This window comes from Mustelus asterias, chromosome 24, assembly GCF_964213995.1.
Source record: "Mustelus asterias chromosome 24, sMusAst1.hap1.1, whole genome shotgun sequence".
Lineage (NCBI taxonomy): Eukaryota > Metazoa > Chordata > Chondrichthyes > Carcharhiniformes > Triakidae > Mustelus > Mustelus asterias.
This window is the reverse complement of record NC_135824.1, coordinates 44,925,632-44,953,509: the sequence shown is the minus strand read 5'-3', so window position 1 is coordinate 44,953,509 and position 27,878 is coordinate 44,925,632. Positions and strand designations below refer to the sequence as shown.

The 27,878-nt window shown below is 50.5% G+C and overlaps 1 protein-coding gene, 2 non-coding genes and 2 pseudogenes across 4 annotated transcripts in view; 1 reads left to right on the top strand and 4 right to left on the bottom strand.

Annotated features, from left to right (window-relative positions):
• LOC144511066 (adenosine deaminase domain-containing protein 1-like) overlaps positions 1-18,393 on the bottom strand; it is a 61,733-nt gene extending 43,340 nt beyond the window's left edge. For both annotated transcript variants that reach the window (XM_078241036.1, XM_078241038.1), the window contains exon 1: positions 18,281-18,393. The gene's annotated coding sequence lies outside the window, so the exon portion shown is untranslated. The remainder of the gene's footprint in view (positions 1-18,280) is intronic.
• LOC144511557 (U2 spliceosomal RNA) lies at positions 11,110-11,288 on the top strand (annotated as a pseudogene).
• LOC144511634 (U2 spliceosomal RNA) lies at positions 18,011-18,201 on the bottom strand. The gene has a single exon (XR_013500881.1). It is a non-coding gene; the product is annotated as a U2 spliceosomal RNA (small nuclear RNA).
• A 1,456-nt stretch (positions 18,394-19,849) lies between the features above and the next one.
• Positions 19,850-20,027, bottom strand: LOC144511552 (U2 spliceosomal RNA; annotated as a pseudogene).
• A 6,018-nt stretch (positions 20,028-26,045) lies between these two features.
• On the bottom strand, positions 26,046-26,236 carry LOC144511633 (U2 spliceosomal RNA). The gene has a single exon (XR_013500880.1). It is a non-coding gene; the product is annotated as a U2 spliceosomal RNA (small nuclear RNA).
• Positions 26,237-27,878: the final 1,642 nt, after the last annotated feature.

The following is a 27,878-nucleotide window of genomic DNA, read 5'->3' as shown; positions in this document are numbered from 1 at the left end:
CCTCCACTTGACCCAGAGGCTGCTAAGCCGAAAGACTGGACACACACAGGGGAAGAGATGCCCAGGTCAAAGGGGCGCAAGAGGAGGGAAATCCTGAATGATCTGGCGACTGCATACGGAGCAGGGGCATCCACCATTAATGCACTGGATCTGGCTGATTTGGATAATAAACTCAGAGTCCTAACTCGACAAGTTAAACAGACCTTGGACAGCTTAAATGAAAACGCTCAGCAAGATGCTGAGGGAGATTTGGCTGAGAATAGGGCTAGTAGCCTTATGGTTACTGTACTAGAAAGACATGCCCAAACTATTAATCAGATCGCCCGAGAGAGGGTGGAAGATGATGCCAGGCAACAGAACCGAACCCTATGTAGCATCTATGGGCAATGGATGGTCGAGTAGTTAAGAGAGAATCTCGACCAGGTTAGCAGGGGGAAAGTCCTGTCCTGGATCAGTGATGAACAGATTGAACACCTGTACTGGGGAAAAAGGCACCCCAATGTCACTAACTGCCAATTACGGCAACTGGCCAAGATCTGGTCTAACGATAGTTGCAGAGGAACCCCGGGGACTGCACTAGGAATGGTGTTGGGGTTCCCAGTAATTTTAAAAGATAAGGTTGGGTCGAGACTTTTTGAAGCCGAAAATATAGGGAAAATATAGGGATCATTAAAGGAATGATGTGGATGGGATACCAGTGGTCCCTACCTTATGTGGTTGAGAAAGGAGGGAAGCTCATAGGCACCAGTCTGGAGAAATGTGAACACACAGACAAAATGGTTGTGTGTCCATATCCGGTGTATGAAAATGAACATGCCCTGTGTGGATTCAGAACAACCACTAACCTAAATTGTACACTGGAAATTCGAAATTTGGAAAGGGATGTCACCCGGGTGGCTTACAGGGGGGAGGGAGAATATTGTACACAACCTCGCTAGAAAATTACCAGTATGGGGCAGCCATTTGTAACATCCACAACACTACCTTTTGCATTAAAGCACAGATTCCCGCTAGGTAGGATTAATTGAGATGGTAGACATACACAGAAGATAGAAAACACTAATAAATGCGAGCGAGAAATTGAGACAAAGCTTGGGAGACTATTTTGAAAAAATAACACTTCTCCCCGAGAAACTTCAACAAATTCGGACACAATTGATCACAGCACACAAGACCTTTGTCAAAGTGGTGCACCAAACAAGGGAAATAGAAAAGAACATCAGTGAAATTAGAGTCACTATATGGTGGGAAGACCTCTGGGATTGGGGTTTAAATGTCCAAATCCACCCATGGGTCCGCATTCTGTCACACCTGGCCGTAATAGGAATCCTACTTATGGCAGTGTGCCTAACCATCCTCACATTTAAATTCGCCCGATGGTTCTGCAAAACTTGGACTCGGAAAGGGCCATCCGACATCGGGAGAGGCTCTAAAATCAAGAGCCTTGACACTCTCCCATCTATATTTAATATATATCGTCACTTGTCATTTTGTACTGTTTATTGCTTTGTTTTGTATATACCCGATTGATGTATTGTTTCTTATTGTTTTTTGAAATTATTTTACTTCATTTAAATTTGTTGGTACAATTGTGGGTTAGGGATGATACTGTCAACCCCAGATTCGGGGTACTTGCTTGTTGAGATGGTTTGGTAAGAATTGTGGTCATATAAACAGGGCCTAGTTTTAAGGCTGATAAAATTGGATATCCTAAATTAAAGAATTGGGCATATTGAAATCAAACACAGTCAAACCTCAGGCAGGCCAATTGTACAATACACAAATGTGTCTGGGCCTGACCCATCAACCACGCATCAAAGGTCGTTACACTCTACTTGAGACTTAGCAGGAGATCATGGCACCTCATTGAAATGCATCGGTCTATTGTTAGAAGCCCAGATCGGGCCAGACTTTCTGTCACCAAGAGATCCTGTAGAAACCTTACCTGATAACAAGTTCAACAACATGGAGATGGACACCTGGGGGGCGGACCCTGGTGTCCTGTCAGGCAGACATCAAGAAACCCACTGGGTATCGGAACCCCCTCCTGGGACCTCATTGGCCGGAAGCCAGAGAAGTTTCTGGAAAGGCAAGCAGGCTGGGGATAAAGGGACACACTCAGAGGCACACTGGAGCGAAGACTCGACAGGGGAGACAGCCGTGACCATTCGGAAGACTGACCAGAGAAGGAAGGAAGGAAGAAGCGGCCATCGAGACTCACCTTCGTGACGACAGACCAGAGGGACTCAGAGAATCGGGCCTGCAGTTTAACCAAGCCATCTTTACGGGTAGTATACTTGAATCTGGGGTATCCTCTTGTTTTATGTGGGTAATTTAAGGGTTAATAGTGTTATTTAATAAACTTGTTGAATCTTTACTTGTGTTTGTCCTTTGTCCACCTTGCAAATAAGGGCACCAGGGTAAAACCTTGGAGTAAGTAAACTGGTTGAAAGTATCTGAGAATTAACAGGTACAACAGAGTGAAGCCATGTTCTTCGGGAACTGGGCTGACCGTTCCTTTGTCCCCTTCACCGTCAGGGCAGATTACCTTAAGGTGCCGAGGATATGGTTTGGAGCAGTGCGCCAAAAACTGGGAAGAGCGCATCGCCAAAGTAAGGCAAAAACTAGGCACGTGGGAGCATCTCACCCTCTCTATCACCGGCAAAAACCTAGTCATCCGGTGTGAGGTACTCTCTGCTTCGTTATATGTAGCGCAGGTGTGGCCAATTCCCAAATCCTGCGCTGCAGCAGTCACCTGGGCCATCTTCAAATTTATCTGGAGATCTAAGATGGATCGTGTCCGGAGGGAAACGATGCATAAATCTCTGGAGAATAGAGGGAAAAATGTTCCCAACGTCGCCCTCATCCTGATGGCCACCTTTGCGTGCGGCTGCATCAAGCTGTGTGTAGATCCTCGGTACGCTAACACCAAGTGCCGCTACTTTTTGAGGTTCTACCTGTCCCAAGTGTTGCGGAGGATGGGTCTGGCCATGCTGCTGCGTAATGCTGCCAAGAAGTTGGACCGTACCGCAGCACCTATCCTGCGTGGAGAAATTCTTCCAGAAACACAACTTTGACCACATGGCGATCAAGCAGTGGTCCTTGAGGCCCTGAGGGAAAAGCAGATCGTGGAACCTGTCGGATGGTTTCCTGAGCAGACTGTCAGTATCATCTGGCAGAATGCGTCATCATCAGAACTTTCAAACAAGTACCAAGACTGGCTTGGTTGGTGGTGAGAAGGGCACTTCCCGTCAGATCCTTCATGCACGCCCGAGGTCTCAACACCACCGCACGCTGCCCTGGAAGCGGCTGCGGGGGCGATGAGACGGTCGCACACCTCCTTGTGAAATGTGCCTTTGCCACGGAGGTCCGGAGTGAGATGCAGTGACATTTGTCGAGGTTCATCCCAAGCAGCTCTGTGGCACAGGACTCTGTTTTCTACGGGCTGTTTCCAGGGACGCACACCGAGACAACTATCAACTGCTGCTGGAGGGTCATCAACTCGGTGAAGGATGCTCTTTGGTCCGAAACTTGCTGATCTTCCAGTGCAAAGATTTGTCCTCGACTGAGTGTTGCACACTGGCACATCCCAAGGTCCAGGACTACGTGCTGAGGGACACTCTCAAGCTCGGGGCAGCCACCACAAAGGCACAATGGGGAAAAAGCCACCGTTTAAAGCCTTTCAACCAAGGCAGACCGAGGGGCCAAACTGTAAAAAACCCTCGGACTGCGTAACTGTGCAAAACTGTAAAAACTGCACACAGTGAAATGTGACAAATAGAACAAAGAACAATACAGCACAGGAACAGGCCCTTCGGCCCTCCAAGCCCACGCCGCTCCCCGGTCCAGGATTGAATCCTGAATCCAGGATCCCCGCCCAATTTTCCAGCCTATCTACATACTAATATCCTATCCCCGAGCTGTCCCTCACAGCTATGATGCTTTGTTCATCACAACCTATTAACTCACCCCTACCCCCCCATTCCAGACCATGTGATCTCCAGGGAGAGGCGAAAACCCAGAGTGAAAACCCCAGGGCCAATATGGGGAAAAAAAAATCTGGGAAATTCCTCTCCGACCCCCTGAGGCGATCGAAACGAGTCCAGGAGATCACACTGGCCCTGATCGGAAAATGCTTCCCAACCCTATTCATTTCCACTTCCACGAACACCATATGAATTCCCTGCCCCCGAGACAGGTTCCCAACTATCCGCAGTCTCGCTCTGTACTGGCACCAGCAAGATGATCATAGAATGAAGCCTTGAAACGAGAAACAAAGAACAATTAGCCCGCGCCGCTCCCTGGTCCAAACTAGACCACTCTTTTGTATCCCTCCATTCCCACTCCGTTCATATAGCTGTCTAGATAAGTCTTAAACGTTCCCAGTGTGTCCGCCTCCACCACCTTGCCCGGCAACACATTCCAGGCCCCCACGACCCTCTGTGTAAAATATGTCCTCCTGATATCTGTGTTAAACCTCCCCCCCTTCACCTTGAACCTATGACCCCTCGTGAACGTCACCACCGACCCGGGGAAAAGCTTCCCACCGTTCACCCTATCTATGCCTTTCATAATTTTATACACCTCTATTAAGTCTCCCCTCATCCTCCGTCTTTCCAAGGAGAACAACCCCAGTTTCCCCAATCTCTCCTCATAACCAAGCCCCTCCATACCAGGCAACATCCTGGTAAACCTCCTCTGTACTCTCTCCAAAGCCTCCACGTCCTTCTGGTAGTGTGGCGACCAGAACTGGACGCAGTATTCCAAATGCGGCCGAACCAACGTTCTATACATCTGCAACATCAGACCCCAACTCTTATACTCTATGCCCCGTCCTATAAAGGCAAGCATGCCATATGCCTTCTTCACCACCTTCTCCACCTGTGACGTCACCTTCAAAGATCTGTGGACTTGCACACCCAGGTCCCTCTGCGTCTCTACACCCTTTATGGTTCTTCCATTTATCGTGTAGCTCCTCCCTACATTATTCCCACCAAAATGCATCACTTCGCATTTATCAGGATTGAACTCCATCTGCCATTTCTTTGCCCAAATTTCCAGCCTATCTATATCCTTCTGTAGCCTCTGACAATGTTCCTCACTATCTGCAAGTCCTGCCAGTTTTGTGTCGTCCGCAAACTTACTGATCACCCCAGTTACTCCTTCTTCCAGATCATTTATATAAATCACAAAAAGCAGAGGTCCCAATACAGAGCCCTGCGGTACACCACTAGTCACAGGCCTCCAGCCGGAAAAAGACCCTTCCACTACCACCCTCTGTCTTCTATGACCAAGCCAGTTCTCCACCCATCTAGCCACCTCCCCCTTTATCCCATGAGATCCAACCTTTTTCTCTAGCCTACCATGAGGGACTGTCAAACGCTTTACTAAAGTCCATATAGACAACATCCACGGCCCTTCCTTTGTCAACCATTTTGGTCACTTCTTCAAAAAGCACCACCAGGTTAGTGAGGCATGACCTCCCTCTCACAAAACCATGCTGACTATCGTTAATGAGTTTATTCCTTTCTAAATGCGCATACATCCTATCTCTCAGAATCTTCTCCAACAACTTCCCCACCACAGACGTCAAGCTCACCGGCCTATAATTACCCGGGTTATCCTTCCTACCCTTCTTAAATAATGGGACCACATTGGCTATCCTCCAATCCTCTGGGACCTCACCTGCGTCCAGTGACGAGACAAAGATTTGCGTCAGAGGCCCAACGATTTCACCTCTCGTCTCCCTGAGCAGCCTTGGATAGATTTCATCAGGCCCTGGGGATTTGTTAGTCTTTATATTCTCTAACAAACCTAACACTTCCTCCTTTGTAATGGAGATTTTCTCCAACGGTTCAACACTCCCCTCAGAGACACTCCCAGTCAACACATCCCTCTCTTTTGTGAATACCGACGCAAAGTATTCATTTAGGATCTCCCCTACTTCTTTGGGCTCCAAGCATAAGTCCCCACTATTGTCCCTGAGAGGTCCGATTTTTTCCCTAACAACCCTTTTGTTCCTAATGTATGAATAAAATGCCTTGGGATTCTCCTTAATCCTGTCTGCCAAGAACATTTCGTGACCCCTTTTTGCTCTTCTAATTCCCCGTTTGAGTACTTTCCTACTTTCTTTGTACTCCTCCAGAGCTCCCTCCGTTTTTAGCTGCTTGGACCTAACATACGCCTCTCTTTTCTTTTTGACCAGTCCCTCAATTTCCCTGGTTAACCACGGTTCTCTAATCCTACCCTTCCTATCCTTCTTTTTTACAGGCACATGCTTGTCCTGTAGCCCTAACAGCCGTTCCTTAAAAGACTGCCACATACCAGATGTGGATTTACCCTCAAACAGCCTCTCCCAATCAAGAGCTGCCAATTTCTGCCTGATCCCAATAAAGTTAGCCTTCCCCCAATCCAACACCTTACCCTTGGGACACCACACATCCTTTTCCATCACTATCCTAAAGCTAACAGAATTGTGGTCACTATTTGCCACATGTTCCCCAACCAAAACTTTGAAGACCTGACCGGGCTCATTCCCCAGTACCAGGTCCAGTATAGCCCCCTCTCTAGTCGGGCTGTCTACATATTGTTCCAACGAACCCTCCTGTACACATTTTACAAATTCCTCCCCATCCAGAGTCCCTGCCCTCAGCGATTTCCAGTCTATACCAGGGAAATTGAAGTCTCCCACTACAACAACCCTATTTTTCCTGCACCTATCCAGTATCTCCTGACATATCCATTCCTCCACTTCCCTTGGGCTGTTGGGGGGCCTGTAGTACACCCCCAACATAGTGACTGCGCCTTTCCTGTTTCTAAGCTCCACCCAGAGTGACTCGTTACACGACCCCTCTGAATTGTCCTCCCTCTGCACCGCTGTAATATGCTCTCCAACTAATACCGCTACTCCCCCACCTCTTTTGGCCCCTCCTCTGTCTCGCCTAAAACACTTGTACCCCGGAATATTCAGCTGCCAGTCCTGTCCCTCTTTCAACCAAGTCTCTGTCACCGCAACCACATCCAAATTCCTCGTGCGCATTAAGGCCCCAAGTTCGTCTGTCTTACCTGCTATGCTCCTTGCATTGAAGTATAAGCACTCCAGACCTCCAGGCTCAGTGAGGTCGTCCTCCCCCAGAGTGCTCTTCTTCTTTGCCAGCCTTGTCCCAGCCCCAAGCTCGTCCCCAGCCTCCACTCTTATAGACCTAATAGTTTGATCCCCACCCCCCTGCCATACTAGTTTAAACCCCCCCGAACTGCACTAGCAAAGCTCCCAGCCAGGATATTTGTGCCCTTCCAACTTAGTTGTGACCCCTCCCTCTTGTACAGGCGCCATCCTCTCCTGAAAACTTCCCATTGATCTATGAAAATGAAGCCCTCCTTCCTGGACCAGTCCTTTAGCCAGGCATTCATTTGTACCAACTCCCTATTCTTAGCCTCACTGGCACGAGGCATTGGGAGTAGCCCAGAGATGGCCACCCTAGTGACCTTACTTTTTAACCTATTTCCCAACTCCCTGAATTGCTCTCTTAGGACCCCCCTACTCTTCCTATCTACGTCATTTCCACCAATGTGTATAATGACATCCGTTTCTTTATCTTCCCCTTTTAATGTGCCTCCTATCCGCTCGGAGACATCCGTGACCCCAGCACCAGGTAGGCAGACTACCATCCTGGAGTCCTGTTCGCCCCCACAGAATCGCCTGTCTGTGCCTCTGACTGATGCATCCCCCACCACTATCGCTCTCCTAACCCCTCTCTTCCCTTTCCGGGCCACAGAGCCTGACTGTGTGCCAGTGAACTGGTCACTGTGTCTTACCCCTGGAGAGGCACACTCCTCCACACTATCTAAAACAATATACCTGTTTTGGAGTGGGACAACCACAGGTGACCCCTCTTCTAACTGTTCACTCCCCTCCCCTCTCACACCTGTCACCAAGCCCTTCCTATTTTGAGAGACCACCACTGGAGTCCTCCCTTGTACTTTACCCTTCTGCCCTTTACTCCTCCTAACCGTGACCCACGTGTCTTCCTCCCGATGCCCCGGTGTAACTATTTGCCTGTAACTCCTGTCAATTATTCTCCCATTTTCCCTGACTAGACTAAGGTCAGCAATCTGCAGCTCCAGTTCCCTGACACGGTCCCTCAAGAGCTGCAGTTCCACGCACCTGGCACATATGTGAACCTCTGGGAAGCTAGGTGTTTGCAGGAACTCCCACATCCCACATCGGAAGCACTGAACTGGCCGATCACTCATACCTGCCCTTATCCTTTATAGGGTTGGGTAAAAAATAACTAGCCTTGCCTCACCCTTTCAGCCCAAGCCCTGTGAGCCAAAGCCCTTATAGTTCACACTCTGCTACCCACTCACTACACTGCCCGCTCCCGACGCTGCCCGCTGTATAGTGCAGACGGCTTTTTATGCTCCCGTCGAACCCCCCAGGTAACTGCCTTTTATACTAAGCCTCAACCTCCCAGAATCCCCTTCAGCTGACCTCACTTCCTCAATTCAAAACCCTGAAAAAAGCCCGTGAAGTATACTAGGAATACCCTTAAGTGAATAAATGAATAATTAAATTACTTCTTTGCTTACTCTCAGCACTCCTGCTAAGACTCTCTCCCCCAGTCTCACTCCAGTCAATCAAATGTATATAGTTTGTTGAAAAACTCAACTGTAATGTGTGTAATGTCTTGGAACTGAGCACTGTAAAATATTGAAGTTAACGTAATTGTAAATATGACTGTTTTTGCACTGTCTGTAATGTTTGGAAGTGTCGTTTCTGTAATAGCTTATTTCAAAGTATTTATGAATAAAGTAGATCTTTGAAAGAAAAAAAGCTGTTCTGAACAGATTGTTTGGGCAGATAAGGCAAAGGAGAATCCAAAGAGCTTCGACAAATACATAAAGGGCAAAAGAGTAACAACGGAGACAGTAGGGCTTCTTAAGGATCAACAAGGTCATCTACGTGCGGATCCACAAGAGATGGGTGAGATCCTAAATGAATATTTCTCATCAGTATTTACTGTTGAGAAAAGCATGGATGTTAGGGAACCTGGGGGAATAAATAGTGATGTCTTGAGGAGTGTACATATTACAGAGGAGGAGGAGGTAGCACAGTGGTTAGCACTGCTGCTTCACAGCTCCAGGGTCCTGGGTTCGATTCCCGGCTCGGGTCACTGTCTGTGTGGAGTTTGCACATTCTCCTCGTGTCTGCGTGGGTTTCCTCCGGGTGCTCCGGTTTCCTCCCACAGTCCAAAGATGTGCGGGTTAGGTTGATTGGCCAGGTTAAAAATTGCCCCTTAGAGTCCTGGGATGTGTAGGTTAGAGGGATTAGCGGGTAAATATGTGGGGGTAGGGCCTGGGTGGGATTGTGGTCGGTGCAGACTCGATGGGCCGAATGGCCTCCTTCTGCACTGTAGGGTTTCTGTGATTTCTGTGATCTGTGATTTCTTAAAGCGCATCAAGGTAGATAAATCCCTGGGACTTGATGAAGTGTATCCTAGGACATTGTGGGAGGCCAGGGAGGAAATTGCGGATCCCCTGGCAGAGATATTTGAATCATCAAAAGTCACGGTGAGGTGCCTGAAGATTGGAGGGTGGCAAAGGTTGTGCCTTTGTTTCAAAAGGGATGCAGGGAAAAGCCTGGGAACTACAGGTCAGTGAGCCTCTCATCTGTAGTGGGTAAGTTGTTGGAAGGTATTTTGAGAGACAGGGTCTACAGGCATTTAGAGACGCAAGAACTGATTAGGGACAGTCAGCATGGCTTTGAGAGTGGAAAATCATGTCTCACAAATTTGATTGAGTTTTGAAGGGGTAACCAAGAAGGTAGATGAGGGCAGTGCAGCTGATGTTGTCTACATGGACTTTAGCAAGGCCTTTGACAAGGTACCACATGGTAGGTTGTCGCATGAGGTTAAATCTCACGGGATCCAGGGTGAGGTATCTAAATGGATACAAAATTGGCTCTTTGACAGAAGCCAGGGGGTGGTTGTAGAGGGTTGTTTTTCAAGCTGGAGGCCTGTGATCAGCGGTGTGCCTCAAGGATCAGTGCTGGGTCCATTGTTATTTGTCATTAAAATTAATGATTTGGATGAGAATATAGGAGGCATGGTTCGTAAGTTTGCAGATGACACCAAGATTGCTGGCATATTGGCAGTGAAGAAAGTTATCTCCGATTACAATGGGATCTTGATCAATTGGGCCAGTGGGCTGACAAATGACAGATGGAGTTTAATTTAGATACATGCAAGGTGATGCATTTTGGCAGATTGAACCAGGGCAGGACTTACTCATTAATGGTCAGGCGTTGGGGAGAGTTACAGAACAAAGAGATCTAGGGGTACAGGTTCATAGCTCCTTGAAAGTGGAGTCACAGGTGGACAGAGTGGTGAAGAAGGCATTCAGCATGCTTGGTTTCATTGGTCAGAACATTGAATACAGAAGTTGGGATGTCTTGTTGAAGTTGTACAAGACATTGGTAAGGCCACACTTGGAATACTGGGTACAGTTCTGGTCACCCTATTATAGAAAAGATATTATTAAACTCGAAAGAGTGCAGAAAAGATTTACTCGGATGCTACTGGGACTTGATGGTTTCAGTTATAAGGAGAGGCTGGATAGACTGGGACTTTTTTCTCTGGAGCCTAGAAGGCTGAGGGGTGACCTTATAGAGGTCTATAAAATAATGAGGGGCACAGATCAGCTCATCAATATCTTTTCCCAAAGGGAGAGGAGTCTAAAAGTAGAGGGCATAGGTTTAAGGTGAGAGGGAAGAGAAACAAAAGTGTCCAGAGGGGCAATGTTTTCACACAGAGGGTGGTGAGTGTCTGGAACAAGTTGCCAGAGGTAGTAGTTGATAGAGGCGGGTACAATTATGTCTTTTAAAAAGCATTTGGACAGTTACATGGGGAAGATGGGTATAGAGGGATATGGGCCAAATACAGGCAATCGGGATTAGTTTAGGGGTTTAATAAAGAAAGGGCAGCATGGACAGGTTGGGCCGAAGGGTCTGTTTCCAAGCTGTAAACCTCTGACTCTATGACTGCAATTGCACTGTTTGTAATGATTGGAAATGTCGTTTCTGTAAAGACTTATTTCAGAGTATTTATGAATAAAGTATCTTTTTGAAATAGGAAAAAGCTGTTCTGATCAGTTTAATATCTGATACGTCCCTTATCTGGGGACCATATATTAAATTGATTTTTGGAGCAGGGAGATGGAATAGGGGCTTGCTCCGTCCACTCCACGTATCGGCCCGGTATTGCAGTATCTCCGGGAACGGTGCACCACCCCCTTTCTGGGGACATTCTTAAACTTCAAAAACAGCTCTCGCACAACTCACTCTACATGTGCCGCTCCTTGGTCCAACTAGACCAATCGTTTGTATCCCTCCATTCCCAGGCTGCTCATGTGACTGTCCAGGTAAGTCTTAAACAATGTCAGCGTGTCTGTCTCCACCACCCTACTTGGCAGCGCATTCCAGACCCCCACCACCCTCTGTGTAAAAAACATCCCTCTAATATCTGAGTTATACTTCGCCCCTCTCACCTTGAGCCCGTGACCCCTCGTGATCGTCACTTCTGATCTGGGAAAAAGCTTCCCGCCGTGCATCCTATCTATCCCCTTCATAATCTTGTACACCTCTATTAGATCTCCCCTCATTCTCTGTCTTTCCAGGGAGAACAAGCCCAGTTTACCCAATCTCTCCTCATAGCTAAGACCCTCCATACCAGGCAACATCCTGGTAAACCTTCTCTGCACTCTCTCTAAAGCCTAAATTCCGCATAAGCATTAAGGCCCTAAGTTCCTCTGTCTTACCCGTTATGCTCCTCGCATTGAAGCAGATGCACTCCAGACCTCCAGGCTCACTCAGGTCATCCTCCTCCAGAGTGCTCCTCTTCTTAGCTAGCCTTGCCCTGACCCCCAGCTCAACCCCAGCCTCAGTACTTACTGACCTACTGTTTTGTTCCCCACCCCCCCCCGCCACGCTAGTTTAAATCCTGCCGAAACACTCGAGCAAAACTCCCAGCCAGGATATTTGCTCCCTTCCAGTTAAGGTGTAACCCATCCTTTCTGTACAGTTGCCATCCTGACTTGAAGACTTCCCAGTTATCTATGAATTTAAAAGCCTCCCTCTTGCACCAGTCCTTTAGCCATGCGTCCAACTGTAGAATCTCCCTGTTCCGAGCCTCACTTGCACTAGACACCGGGAGCAGTCCAGAGATTGCTACCCTGGAGGCCTTACTTTTTAGCCTCGCACCCATCTCCCTGAATTTCTCTCGTATGACCCCCCCTGCTCTTCCTACCTACATCATTTTCACCAATGTGTATAATTACGTCCGTTTGACAACCTTCCTTTTTTAATATGCTCCCTACCCTCTCGGAGACATCCAGTACCCCGGCACCAGGGAGGAAGACTACCATCCTGGATTCTCGTTCACTCCCACAGAACCGCCTGTCCGTGCCTCTAACCATTGCGTCCCCCACCACTATTGCTCTCCTAAACCCCTTCTTGGCGCATGCCCCTGCCGCTCCGAACCATATCCCCAGCACCTTGAGGTAGTCTACCCTAATGGTGAAGGGGACAAAGGATGTGTCAGGCCAGTTCCCAAAGAACATGGCCTCACTCTTACCCTGGTTGACTTTGGCCCCCGAGGCCAGCTCGAACTGCTCACAGACTCGAAGAAGCCTGCGAACAGACGAGGGGTCCGAGCAGAAAACAGCCACGTCATCCACGTTTGATAAGGTTCACCATGGTAGGCTTCTGCAGAAAATGCAGAAGTATGGGATTGGGGGTGATCTAGGAAATTGGATCAGGAATTGGCTAGCGGATAGGAAACAGAGGGTGGTGGTTGATAGTAAATATTCATCATGGAGTGCGGTTACAAGTGGTGTACCTCAGGGATCTGTTTTGGGGCCACTGCTGTTTGTAATATTTATTAATGATCTGGATGAGGGTATAGTTGGGTGGATTAGCAAATTTGCTGATGACACCAAAGTCGGTGGTGTGGTAGACAGTGAGGAAGGGTGTCGTAGTTTGCAGGAAGACTTAGACAGGTTGCAAAGTTGGGCCGAGAGGTGGCGGATGGAGTTTAATGCGGAGAAGTGTGAGGTAATTCACTTTGGTAGGAATAACAGATGTGTTGAGTATAGGGCTAACGGGAGGACTTTGAATAGTGTGGAGGAGCAGAGGGATCTAGGTGTATGTGTGCATAGATCCCTGAAAGTTGGGAATCAAGTAGATAAGGTTGTTAAGAAGGCATATGGTGTCTTGGCGTTTATTGGTAGGGGGATTGAATTTAGGAGTCGTAGCGTTATGTTGCAACTGTACACAACTCTGGTGCGGCCGCACTTGGAGTACTGTGTGCAGTTCTGGTCCCCACATTACAGGAAGGATGTGGAGGCTTTGGAGAGGGTGCAGAGGAGGTTTACCAGGATGTTGCCTGGTATGGAGGGGAGATCCTATGAGGAGAGGCTGAGGGATTTGGGATTGTTTTCGCTGGAAAGGCGGCGGCTAAGAGGGGATCTTATTGAAACATATAAGATGATTAGAGGTTTAGATAGGGTGGATAGTGATAGCCTTTTTCCTCTGATGGAGAAATCCAGCACGAGGGGGCATGGCTTTAAATTGAGGGGGGGTAGTTATAGAACCGATGTCAGGGGTAGGTTCTTTACCCAGAGGGTGGTGAGGGATTGGAATGCCCTGCCAGCATCAGTAGTAAATGCGCCTAGTTTGGGGGCGTTTAAGAGATCCGTAGATAGGTTCATGGACAAAAAGAAATTGGTTTAGGTTGGAGGGTCACAGTTTTTTTTTTTAACTGGTCGGTGCAACATCGTGGGCCGAAGGGCCTGTTCTGCGCTGTAATGTTCTATGTTCTATGTTCTATGTTCTATCCATGTAGAGGGAGGCTTTGACTTGCGTCCCTCCGCTGCCTGGGATTGTAACCCCTTTGATGCCTGGGTCGCTTCTGAGGGCCTCGGCAAAGGGTTCAATGCAACACACAAAAAGGACTGAGGAGAGAGGGCAGCCCTGCCTGACTCCGGACCTGATTTGAAACATATCTGATTCCCACCCATTGATTGAAACTGCGCTACTGATGTCTGTGTAGAGCAGTTGGATCCAATTGCAGATTCCCTCCCCAAACCCCATTTTGGAGAGCACATCCATCATGTAGCTGTGCGATATTCTGTCAAACGCCTTCTCCTGGTCTAGACTGATGAGGCAGGTGTCCACCTGCCTGTCCTGCACCTAGGCGATCGTATCCCTGAGTAGCGCGAGGCTATCAGAGATCTTCCTGCCGGGTACAGCACAGGTTTGATCAGGATGGATCACTGACCCCAGAGCAGACTTGACCCGGTTGGCGATGACCTTGGCCAGAATCTTGTAACCCACATTCAATAGTGAAATAGGTCTCCAATTTCTAATTTCTTCCCTTGCCCCCTTCTGCTTGTAGATGAGGGTAATGATGCCTTTCCTCATGGATTCTGACATGCTGCCTTCCAGAAGCATACTCTCGTATACTTCCAGGAGGTCCGGGTCCGTCAAGTCCCACAACGCCGAGTAAAACTCAGCCGGTAAGCCGTCGCTACCGGGAGTTTTACCCTTCTGAAGGGACTCGACTGCCTTTGTCAGCTCATCCAGAGCTACCGGTCTGTCCAGGCTCTCCCGCTCGCCGTCGTCCAAGACTTGCGTGATAGACGACAGGAAAGACTGGGAGGCCGTGCTGTCTGTTGGCTTCAGGTCATACAGTCCGGCATAGAAGGATTTGCAGATCCTCAGAATGTCAGACTGCGATGACCCTACAGAGCCATCTTCTTCCTTCAGGCTTGTGATCACTGCGGTTTCTCTGTGCACCTTCTGGAAGAAGAAGCGCGAGCACGTTTCGTCCTGCTCCACGGAGCGGACCCTGGACCGGAAGATGACCTTGGAGGCCTCCGAGGCAAAGAGCGAGGCTTGCTGGCTCTTCACCTCCCGGAGGTCCTCCTTGACATCAACCCCCATCGACTGCAGTTGGAGTAGCTCCTGCATGCTTTTCTGGAGTCGGGACATTTCCCCCCGTCTCTCCCGGGCCTTCTGAACCCCTTTTCGGGTAAAGAACCCCTTGATGTTGCCCTTGATGGTTTCCCACCAGAGCGATGGAGACTCAAAGAAGGGTTTCACGGTTCTCCAACCGTGGTAAACCCTCTTGAGTTCCTCGAGGTTCTCTGGGGTCAACAGTTCTACATTAAGCTTCCAGGACCCGTGCCCACTTTCTGGTTTTCCTCCAGCTGACAGTCTGCCAGCAGGAGGCAGTGGTCAGAGAAGAACACCGGCTTGACGTCGGTGGACCTGACCGTGAGCGCGCGGGATGCAAACATGAAGTCGATCCTGGAGCGGACAGACCCGTCTGGCCGTGACCACGTGTATCTACGCTGCCCTCCGTCTGCTTGGTCGCTGAAGACGTCGAGCAGCTTGGCATCTTTGACTGTTTCCAGCAGGGCTCTGGACGTAGCGTCCAGTTTACTTTCGGCCCTGTTGGATCGGCCGGCCTTGTCAATGATACAGTTAAAGTCCCCACCCAGTATGATTGGCCTGGAGGTGGTGAGTAGCAGTGGCAGCTGTTCAAAAAGTGCCAGCCGCTCGGTCTTGACGGCCGGGGCATACACATTAATCAGCCTGAGAGGGCAGTTTTTGTACGTGATGTCTGCTACGAGGAGGCGTCCTCCCACCACCTCCTTAACTTCGGAGACGGTGAAGTCGCCCCCCCGCAGCAGAATGCCGAGGCCGGATGAACGGCAGTCGTTCCCACCTGACCAGATGGACGGTCCGTGGGACCACACACTCGACCAGCGCCTGTAGTTGCTGAGGTGTGGTATTCCACACTCCTGCAGGAACAGCAGGTCGGCCTTGACCTTGGCCAGGTAGGACAAGCTGGCCGCACATCTCAGACTATCTTTAACACTGCGAACATTTAAAGATGCAAACTTTAAAGACATTTTAATGTTTAAAAGGTTTGTCAGTTCTTACGTGTCCTTCAGTCAGCCTCTTCCAGGTGCTGCATTCCTGTGGCGCTGACGAAATTCTGCAGGGCTGAGGTAGCAGTCCGACCCTGCTTCAGGTCCCCGACCACGACTGGGTGACATGGTCGTTGTCGTGTAGCCCTCGGTTGGTGCCGGGCTTGCGGGCCGATCTCCGCCTTGGGCGTCGTCGGTGTCCTCGTTCCTGTTGTCCGGGGTTTGGGGGGCCTCGGCCGCACTGCTGTATCCGTCGGCTGGATGGTCCCCGGCTGCTTTCTGGTCGTTGGTCCGAGTCCATTGTGGTTCCCGTGCCGCTTTTCGAATGCGCCGTTTGATGCTTTGTCGGCTGCCCGCTTTCTTTTCCTCGTCTGAGGAGACGTCGCCCGTGGAGACCCTGGCTGCGCAGGATTTCCTTTTCTGGGTTCTTTTCTTTTTCTATACCACCTGCCAGGGGCCCTCGGGATCTCCGATCTCGTGCTCCGTGTCCTCTGCGCCCTCTGCTGGTGGTGGTGTGGATGTGTCGTCATCCTGCTGCACTGGGGGGGTCCACCTTTGCTTCAGAAGCTTTCTCCGTGCCAGCTTCTTTTGCGGTGGGCTTCTTGTTCCCTGAGGCGGCAGGAGCACTCGCCTTCCTCGCTCCGCCTCCGGTGATCTGGGCGTAAGTGACCTTCCGCTTGGGGCAGACTCTGTAAACATGGCCAGTCTCCCCACACAGGTTGCAACATTTGCTGTCTTTGCACTCGTCGGTCGAGTGCCCCTCCTTCAGGCAGTTTCTGCAGACGGTGACGCTGCAGCTCGCGGCAAAATGGCCGGTTTTGCCACAGTTGCGGCACAGTCGTGGCTGGCCCGTGTAGTACAGGAAGCCTCGATTCCCTCCGATGGCAAAATTGGAGGGCGGGTGCAGAAGGCCTCCCTTGGGGTCAGTCTTCAGGGTGACTCTCACCTGCCTTTTACAGGTCCATATTCCATACTGGTCCATGACGTCCACGCTCTCTCCCTTCACCTCCACGTACCGGGAGAGGAACGTCAGCACATCAGCCGCAGGGACGTAGTGGTTATACATATGGAATGTGATAACCCGGTTCCGCTGGGACGGCATGGTGAACAGGGGCTCCGCCGTCAGGATAGAGAGGGGCCCCTCTTTGCCTTTCTCCTTCACCGCTGTCAGGAGCTTGACGCATCCTGACAGGCTTCTGAAGCTGATATCCACGTGCGGCGGCTTGCTGTACTCAGCCACACCGTAGATGTCTGCTGCTTGGAATCCGCAGCACTCGAACAATACCTTCTTCACGAGGTAATCGCGGCCCACAGGTGAGCCTCCTCCCGAAGGCTTCACCCGGATGGTGTTGGGCTGCCTTTGGCCTGTAGCTTTCAGAGCAGCTGCAGCCATAGCTCGAAAACACTGAGTCTTACTGTACCGGCGTTAGGTCCAAGCCAGAGGCTTGAAACCAGCATAAAGATCCACCAGTAGCAGCAGAGCTCAAGTGTTGCAGACGGTCGTCTGCCGGTCGTCCGACGCCTGCTTCTTCAATCCACAATCCCCATCGAAACTCGATAGCTCCTTGCGAAATCCGAGCTCTTGGCTTTGATCATACACTTGATCTTAGCCAAAAGGCCGAGAAGATTAAACTGATAAGAACAGATACTACACTTGATCTTAGCCAAAAGGATCCGTGAGTTTGTGTCTTGAGATGCCCTGTGTTGCTGTTTGTTAGCAGATCTCCCACTCACCTGACGAAGGAGCAGCGCTCGGAAAGCTAGTGGCGTTTGCTACCAAACAAAATAAGCCTGTTGGACTTTAACCTGGTGTTGTTAGACTCCTTACTGCGTTTACCCCAGTCCCACGCTGGCATCTCCACATCATGGATACCAAATAAACCCTGTTGGACTTTAACTTGGTGATGTGAGACTTCTCACTGTGCCCGCCCCAGCCACCCCGGTGCAAAGCGGGCACCTCCACGTCAGAGTGAGTTTGTGCGAGAGCTGTTTTTGAAGTTTGAGAATGTCCCCAGAAAGGGGGTGGTGCACCGTTCCCGGAGATACTGCAATACCGGGCCGATACGTGGAGTGGACGGAGCAAGCCCCTATTCCATCTCCCTGCTCCAAAAATCAATTTAATATATGGTCCCCAGATAAGGGACGTATCAGATATTAAACTGATAAGAACAGATACTACACTTGATCTTAGCCAAAAGGCCGAGAAGCGATGCCGGTGCTGCTCTTGACTCGCCCAATTGTCATATGCCTTCCCTCTTTGACAACAGGCTGACACCATTCAAACACTTACACATATAAGCACTCTCAGCTGCACTCTTGGCTTCTTTCGCCCAGCCTTTCTCATTGCAACACACAAGTTGCCTTTTCTCCCCTTTTTCACCGCCACTGCATCACAGTTATGTAGATGGCCCCGTACTCCACCAATCACTTACCAGAGGGTTGTGCCTATTCACATCTACGTCACTGTCAAGGCGCTGCTCTGCAACAAGCTTTTGAAAACAGTTGCGTGTTTTGCAGGCCGTGAGTGAGAATGCAGCAACCGACTGTGCCCATACAATACTTGCAGCACCAAAGGAGGCCGTTTGGCCTGTCCTGTCTGTGCCAGCTCTCTGCAAGAGCAACTCCCTTGGTGCCAGTCGCCCTACAAATACTTTACCTTCAGATAATTCATTATCTTTTGAAAGGCAACGCTTGACACTGCTGCCCGCACACTCGCAGGCACAGTGCATTGCACATTCTAACTACTTCCTCCTCTCCTCACCTCGCTTCTGTTGCCTGGAGTCCTGTTCTTGTCAGAGATTAAACAGCAACTCTGTTCCAAAGATCCAAAGGCTGTATACTTAAAGGAATTCTGCTAGCCCAAGTCTCGGTCGTGTGATATGAGTTTCGGGACGTTAAACAAGGTCCTCTTGTTGAAACCATTGTGTTAGAACAATTAGCCATGAGGTCATTAGCACCATTATTGGAGATGAAGACCTGCGAACTGCTCTTTGTTTGAAGTTGGCTTGGGCAGACAGACTGTCTTTTGGACTATTGTGTTCACTTGCTTAGAGTGTTTAAGTGATGCAAAGAGTCATGATGTGGAGATGCCGGCGTTGGACTGGGGTAAACACAGTAAGGAGTCTAACAACACCAGGTTAAAGTCCAACAGGCTTATTTGGCAGCAAACGCCACTAGCATTCGGAGCGCTGCTCCTTCGTCGGGTGAGTGGGAGATCTGCAAACAAACAGCTCCTGTCTGGAGACAAGAGTAGATATCTGTAATAGACAATGACAGATAGTGTGACATGAAGCCAAGATCCCGGTTGAGGCACACATGAGGACGGCCTCAACCGGGATCTTGGCTTCATGTCACACTATCTGTAACTTGTAAAATCTGACTGGCTGTCCTGTCTGGAGACAATACACATCTCTTTAACCTGTGCTTAATTCTCTCTCCAGTCACATTGTGTGTACCTTTAAGACTTGATTAGCTGTAAAGACTCGCGTCCCAATCATTATTCATGATTCTGTAAACTGAGTTTGTGTCTTGCGATGCCCTGTGTTGCTGTTTGTTAGCAGGTCTCCCACTCACCTGACGAAGGAGCAGCGCTCGGAAAGCTAGTGGCGTTTGCTACCAAACAAAATAAGCCTGTTGGACTTTAACCTGGTGTTGTTAGACTCCTTACTGTGTTTACCCCAGTCCAACGCTGGCATCTCCACATCATGGATACCAAATAAACCCTGTTGGACTTTAACTCGGTGATGTGAGACTTCTTACTGTGCCCGCCCCAGCCACCCCGGTGCAAAGCGGGCACCTCCACATCAGAGTGAGTTTGTGCGAGAGCTGTTTTTGAAGTTTGAGAATGTCCCCAGAAAGGGGGTGGTGCACCGTTCCCGGAGATACTGCAATACCGGGCCGATACGTGGAGTGGACGGAGCAAGCCCCTATTCCATCTCCCTGCTCCAAAAATCAATTTAATATATGGTCCCCAGATAAGGGACGTATCAGATATTAAACTGATAAGAACAGATTTTTTATTTTTATTTCAAAAATATACTTTATTCACACAAAAAAAAACTCTCCAATAAAACATTGCAAAATTACAGATCCAAAAGTCATAAACAGTGTAAAAAAGAATCATTTTTACAGTACAATACCGTGCTCATTTACAAAAACATTACATTTCGTTACATTTCATTTCTTAAAACTATATACATACGTCAGAGTTTACTGTGTGCCGTTGTTTTTCAGGTTGGCACACAGTTACGCGGGCCGAGGGTATTCTGCAGTTACCCGGCCCTCGGTCTGCCTCGGTTGAGACGCTTTACACGGTGGCCTTTCCCCATTGTGCCTTGGCGGCGGCTGCCCCAAGCTTGAGCGCGTCCCTGAGCACGTAGTCCTGGACCTTGGAATGTGCCAGTCTGCAACACTCGGTCGAGGACAATTCTTTCAGCTGGAAGATCAGCAAGTTTCGGGCGGACCAAAGCGCGTCCTTCACCGAGTTGATGACCCTCCAGCAGCGGTTGATATTTGTTTCGGTGTGCGTTCCCGGAAACAGCCTGTAGAGCACAGAGTCCTGCGTCACCGAGCTGCCCGGGACGAACCGCGACAAATACCACTGCATCTCGTTCCAGACCTTCTTTGCAAAGGCACATTCCACAAGGAGGTGTGCCACCGTCTCATCAGCCCCGCAGCTGCTTCGAGGGCAGCGTGCGGTGAGGTTGAGACCCCGGGCGTGCATAAAGGATCTGACGGGGAGTGCCCTTCTCACCACCAGCCAAGCCAGGTCTTGGTGCTTGTTTGTGAGTTCTGGTGATGAGGCATTCTGCCAAATGACATTGACAGTCCGCTCAGGGAACCATCCGACAGGATCTGCCGTCTCCTTTTCTCTCAGGGCTTCAAGGACATTACGTGCTGACCACTGCTTGATAGCCATGTGGTCAAAGGTGTGTTTCCGGAAGAATTTCTCCACGAAGGACAGGTGCTGCGGTACGGTCCAACTACTTGGAGCGTTCCGCGGCAATGTGGCCAGACCCATCCTCCGCAACACTTGGGACAGGTAGAACCTCAAAGAATAGTGGCACTTGCTGTTACTGTACCGAGGATCTACACACAGCTTGATGCAGCTGCACACAAAGGTGGCCATCAGGATGAGGGCGGCGTTGGGAACGTTTTTCCCTCCGTTCTCTGGAGATTTGTGCATCGCCTCCCTGCGGACACGATCCATCTTTGATCTCCAGATGAACTTGAAGATGGCCCGGGTCACTGCTGCTGCGCAGGACTTGGGGAGAGGCCACACCTGCGCCACGTACAACAACACGGACAGAACCTCGCACCGGATCACAAGGTTCTTCCCAGTAATGGAGAGGGAGCGTTGCTCCCACAATCCCAATTTTTGTTTGGCTTTGGCGATGCGCTCCTCCCAGTTTTTGGCGCATGCCCCTGCCGCTCCGAACCATATCCCCAGCACCTTGAGGTAGTCTACCCTAATGGTGAAGGGGACAAAGGATGTGTCAGGCCAGTTCCCAAAGAACATGGCCTCACTCTTACCCTGGTTGACTTTGGCTCGAGGGGTCCGAGCAGAAAACAGCCACGTCATCCATGTAGAGGGAAGCTTTGACTTGCGTCCCTCCGCTGCCTGGGATTGTAACCCCTTTGATGCCTGGGTCGCTTCTGAGGGCCTCGGCAAAGGGTTCAATGCAACACACAAAAAGGACGGAGGAGAGAGGGCAGCCCTGCCTGACTCCAGACCTGATTTGAAACGTATCTGATTCCCACCCATTGATTGAAACTGCGCTACTGATGTCTGTGTAGAGCAGTTGGATCCAATTGCAGATTCCCTCCCCAAATCCCATTTTGGAGAGCACATCCATCATGTAGCTGTGCGATATTCTGTCAAACGCCTTCTCCTGGTCTAGACTGATGAGGCAGGTGTCCACCTGCCTGTCCTGCACCTAGGCGATCGTATCCCTGAGTAGCGCGAGGCTATCAGAGATCTTCCTGCCGGGTACAGCACAGGTTTGATCAGGATGGATCACTGACCCCAGAGCAGACTTGACCCGGTTGGCGATGACCTTGGCCAGAATCTTGTAACCCACATTCAATAGTGAAATAGGTCTCCAATTTCTAATTTCTTCCCTTGCCCCCTTCTGCTTGTAGATGAGGGTAATGATGCCTTTCCTCATGGATTCTGACATGCTGCCTTCCAGAAGCATACTCTCGTATACTTCCAGGAGGTCCGGGTCCGTCAAGTCCCACAACGCCGAGTAAAACTCAGCCGGTAAGCCGTCGCTACCGGGAGTTTTACCCTTCTGAAGGGACTCGACTGCCTTTGTCAGCTCATCCAGAGCTACCGGTCTGTCCAGGCTCTCCCGCTCGCCGTCGTCCAAGACTTGCGTGATAGACGACAGGAAAGACTGGGAGGCCGTGCTGTCTGTTGGCTTCAGGTCGTACAGTCCGGCATAGAAGGATATGCAAATCCTCAGAATGTCAGACTGCGATGACCCTACAGAGCCATCTTCTTCCTTCAGGCTTGTGATCACTGCGGTTTCTCTGTGCACCTTCTGGAAGAAGAAGCGCGAGCACGTTTCGTCCTGCTCCACGGAGCGGACCCTGGACCGGAAGATAACCTTGGAGGCCTCCGAGGCAAAGAGCGAGGCTTGCTGGCTCTTCACCTCCCGGAGGTCCTCCTTGACATCAACCCCCATCGACTGCAGTTGGAGTAGCTCCTGCATGCTTTTCTGGAGTCGGGACATTTCCCCCCGTCTCTCCCTGGCCTTCTGAACCCCTTTTCGGGTAAAGAACCCCTTGATGTTGCCCTTGATGGTTTCCCACCAGAGCGATGGAGACTTAGGGCGGCACGGTAGCACAGTGGTTAGCACTGCTGCTTCACAGCTCCAGGGTCCTGGGTTCGATTCCCGGCTCAGGTCACTGTCTGTGTGGAGTTTGCACATTCTCCTCGCGTCTGCGTGGGTTTCCTCCGGGTGCTCCGGTTTCCTCCCACAGTCCAAAGATGTGCGGGTTAGGTTGATTGGCCAGGTTAAAAAAAAAAAATTGCCCCTTAGAGTCCTGAGATGCGTTGGTTAGAAGGATTAGCGGGTAAATATATGGGGGTAGGGCCTGGGTGGGATTGTGGTCGGTGCAGACTCGATGGGCTGAGTGGCCTCCTTCTGCACTGTAGGGTTTCTATGATTTCTATAATTCAAAGAAGAGTTTCACGGTTCTCCAACCGTGGTAAACCCTCTTGAGTTCCTCGAGGTTCTCTGGGGTCAACAGTTCTACATTAAGCTTCCAGGACCCCCTGCCCACTTTCTGGTTTTCCTCCAGCTGACAGTCTGCCAGCAGGAGGCAGTGGTCAGAGAAGAACACCGGCTTGACGTCGGTGGACCTGACCGTGAGCGCGCGGGACGCAAACATGAAGTCGATCCTGGAGCGGACAGACCCGTCTGGCCGCGACCACGTGTATCTACGCTGCCCTCCGTCTGCTTGGTCGCTGAAGACGTCGAGCAGCTTGGCATCTTTGACTGTTTCCAGCAGGGCTCTGGACGTAGCGTCCAGTTTACTTTCGGCCCTGTTGGATCGGCCGGCCTTGTCAATGATACAGTTAAAGTCCCCACCCAGTATGATTGGCCTGGAGGTGGTGAGTAGCAGTGGCAGCTGTTCAAAAGGTGCCAGCCGCTCGGTCTTGACGGCCGGGGCATACACATTAATCAGCCTGAGAGGGCAGTTTTTGTACGTGATGTCTGCTACGAGGAGGCGTCCTCCCACCACCTCCTTAACTTCGGAGACGGTGAAGTCGCCCCCCCGCAGCAGAATGCCTAGGCCGGATGAACGGCAGTCGTTCCCACCTGACCAGATGGACGGTCCGTGGGACCACACACTCGACCAGCGCCTGTAGTTGCTGAGGTGTGGTATTCCACACTCCTGCAGGAACAGCAGGTCGGCCTTGACCTTGGCCAGGTAGGACAAGCTGGCCGCACATCTCAGACTATCTTTAACACTGCGAACATTTAAAGATGCAAACTTTAAAGACATTTTAATGTTTAAAAGGTTTGTCAGTTCTTACGTGTCCTTCAGTCAGCCTCTTCCAGGTGCTGCATTCCTGTGGCGCTGACGAAATTCTGCAGGGCTGAGGTAGCAGTCCGACCCTGCCTCAGGTCCCCGACCACGACTGGGTGACATGGTCGGTGTCGTGTAGCCCTCGGTTGGTGCCGGGCTTGCGGGCCGATCTCCGCCTTGGGCGTCGTCGGTGTCCTCGTTCCTGTTGTCCGGGGTTTGGGGGGGCCTCGGCCGCACTGCTGTATCCGTCGGCTGGATGGTCCCCGGCTGCTTTCTGGTCGTTGGTCCGAGTCCATTGTGGTTCTCGTGCCGCTTTTCTAATGCGCCGTTTGATGCTTTGTCGGCTGCCCGCTTTCTTTTCCTCGTCTGAGGAGACGTCGTCCCTGGAGACCCTGGCTGCGCAGGATTTCCTTTTCTGGGTGCTTTTCTTTTTCTTTACCACCTGCCAGGGGCCCTCGGGATCTCCGTTCTCCTGCTCCATGTCCTCTGCGCCCTCTGCTGGTGGTGGTGTGGATGTGTCGTCATCCTGCTGCACTGGGGGGCTCCACCTTTGCTTCAGAAGCTTTCTCCGTGCCAGCTTCTTTTGCGGTGGGCTTCTTGTTCCCTGAGGCGGCAGGAGCACTCGCCTTCCTCGCTCCGCCTCTGGTGATCTGGGCGTAAGTGACCTTCCGCTTGGGGCAGACTCTGTAAACATGGCCAGTCTCCCCACACAGGTTGCAACATTTGCTGTCTTTGCACTCGTCGGTCGAGTGCCCCTCCTTCAGGCAGTTTCTGCAGACGGTGACGCTGCAGCTCGCGGCAAAATGGCCGGTTTTGCCACAGTTGCGGCACAGTCGTGGCTGGCCCGTGTAGTACAGGAAGCCTCGATTCCCTCCGATGGCAAAATTGGAGGGCGGGTGCAGAAGGCCTCCCTTGGGGTCAGTCTTCAGGGTGACTCTCATCTGCCTTTTACAGGTCCATATTCCATACTGGTCCATGACGTCCACGCTCTCTCCCTTCACCTCCACGTACCGGGAGAGGAACGTCAGCACATCAGCCGCAGGGACGTAGTGGTTATACATATGGAATGTGATAACCCGGTTCCGCTGGGACGGCATGGTGAACAGGGGCTCCGCCGTCAGGATAGAGAGGGGCCCCTCTTTGCCTTTCTCCTTCACCGCTGTCAGGAGCTTGACGCATCCTGACAGGCTTCTGAAGCTGATATCCACGTGCGGCGGCTTGCTGTACTCAGCCACACCGTAGATGTCTGCTGCTTGGAATCCGCAGCACTCGAACAATACCTTCTTCACGAGGTAATCGCGGCCCACAGGTGAGCCTCCTCCCGAAGGCTTCACCCGGATGGTGTTGGGCTGCCTTTGGCCTGTAGCTTTCAGAGCAGCTGCAGCCATAGCTCGAAAACACTGAGTCTTACTGTACCGGCGTTAGGTCCAAGCCAGAGGCTTGAAACCAGCATAAAGATCCACCAGTAGCAGCAGAGCTCAAGTGTTGCAGACGGTCGTCTGCCGGTCGTCCGACGCCTGCTTCTTCAATCCACAATCCCCATCGAAACTCGATAGCTCCTTGCGAAATCCGAGCTCTTGGCTTTGATCATACACTTGATCTTAGCCAAAAGGCCGAGAAGATTAAACTGATAAGAACAGATACTACACTTGATCTTAGCCAAAAGGATCCGTGAGTTTGTGTCTTGAGATGCCCTGTGTTGCTGTTTGTTAGCAGATCTCCCACTCACCTGACGAAGGAGCAGCGCTCGGAAAGCTAGTGGCGTTTGCTACCAAACAAAATAAGCCTGTTGGACTTTAACCTGGTGTTGTTAGACTCCTTACTGCGTTTACCCCAGTCCAACGCTGGCATCTCCACATCATGGATACCAAATAAACCCTGTTGGACTTTAACTTGGTGATGTGAGACTTCTCACTGTGCCCGCCCCAGCCACCCCGGTGCAAAGCGGGCACCTCCACGTCAGAGTGAGTTTGTGCGAGAGCTGTTTTTGAAGTTTGAGAATGTCCCCAGAAAGGGGGTGGTGCACCGTTCCCGGAGATACTGCAATACCGGGCCGATACGTGGAGTGGACGGAGCAAGCCCCTATTCCATCTCCCTGCTCCAAAAATCAATTTAATATATGGTCCCCAGATAAGGGACGTATCAGATATTAAACTGATAAGAACAGATACTACACTTGATCTTAGCCAAAAGGCCGAGAAGCGATGCCGGTGCTGCTCTTGACTCGCCCAATTGTCATATGCCTTCCCTCTTTGACAACAGGCTGACACCATTCAAACACTTACACATATAAGCACTCTCAGCTGCACTCTTGGCTTCTTTCGCCCAGCCTTTCTCATTGCAACACACAAGTTGCCTTTTCTCCCCTTTTTCACCGCCACTGCATCACAGTTATGTAGATGGCCCCGTACTCCACCAATCACTTACCAGAGGGTTGTGCCTATTCACATCTACGTCACTGTCAAGGCGCTGCTCTGCAACAAGCTTTTGAAAACAGTTGCGTGTTTTGCAGGCCGTGAGTGAGAATGCAGCAACCGACTGTGCCCATACAATACTTGCAGCACCAAAGGAGGCCGTTTGGCCTGTCCTGTCTGTGCCAGCTCTCTGCAAGAGCAACTCCCTTGGTGCCAGTCGCCCTACAAATACTTTACCTTCAGATAATTCATTATCTTTTGAAAGGCAACGCTTGACACTGCTGCCCGCACACTCGCAGGCACAGTGCATTGCACATTCTAACTACTTCCTCCTCTCCTCACCTCGCTTCTGTTGCCTGGAGTCCTGTTCTTGTCAGAGATTAAACAGCAACTCTGTTCCAAAGATCCAAAGGCTGTATACTTAAAGGAATTCTGCTAGCCCAAGTCTCGGTCGTGTGATATGAGTTTCGGGACGTTAAACAAGGTCCTCTTGTTGAAACCATTGTGTTAGAACAATTAGCCATGAGGTCATTAGCACCATTATTGGAGATGAAGACCTGCGAACTGCTCTTTGTTTGAAGTTGGCTTGGGCAGACAGACTGTCTTTTGGACTATTGTGTTCACTTGCTTAGAGTGTTTAAGTGATGCAAAGAGTCATGATGTGGAGATGCCGGCGTTAGACTGGGGTAAACACAGTAAGGAGTCTAACAACACCAGGTTAAAGTCCAACAGGCTTATTTGGCAGCAAACGCCACTAGCATTCGGAGCGCTGCTCCTTCGTCGGGTGAGTGGGAGATCTGCAAACAAACAGCTCCTGTCTGGAGACAAGAGTAGATATCTGTAATAGACAATGACAGATAGTGTGACATGAAGCCAAGATCCCGGTTGAGGCACACATGAGGACGGCCTCAACCGGGATCTTGGCTTCATGTCACACTATCTGTAACTTGTAAAATCTGACTGGCTGTCCTGTCTGGAGACAATACACATCTCTTTAACCTGTGCTTAATTCTCTCTCCAGTCACATTGTGTGTACCTTTAAGACTTGATTAGCTGTAAAGACTCGCGTCCCAATCATTATTCATGATTCTGTAAACTGAGTTTGTGTCTTGCGATGCCCTGTGTTGCTGTTTGTTAGCAGGTCTCCCACTCACCTGACGAAGGAGCAGCGCTCGGAAAGCTAGTGGCGTTTGCTACCAAACAAAATAAGCCTGTTGGACTTTAACCTGGTGTTGTTAGACTCCTTACTGTGTTTACCCCAGTCCAACGCTGGCATCTCCACATCATGGATACCAAATAAACCCTGTTGGACTTTAACTCGGTGATGTGAGACTTCTTACTGTGCCCGCCCCAGCCACCCCGGTGCAAAGCGGGCACCTCCACATCAGAGTGAGTTTGTGCGAGAGCTGTTTTTGAAGTTTGAGAATGTCCCCA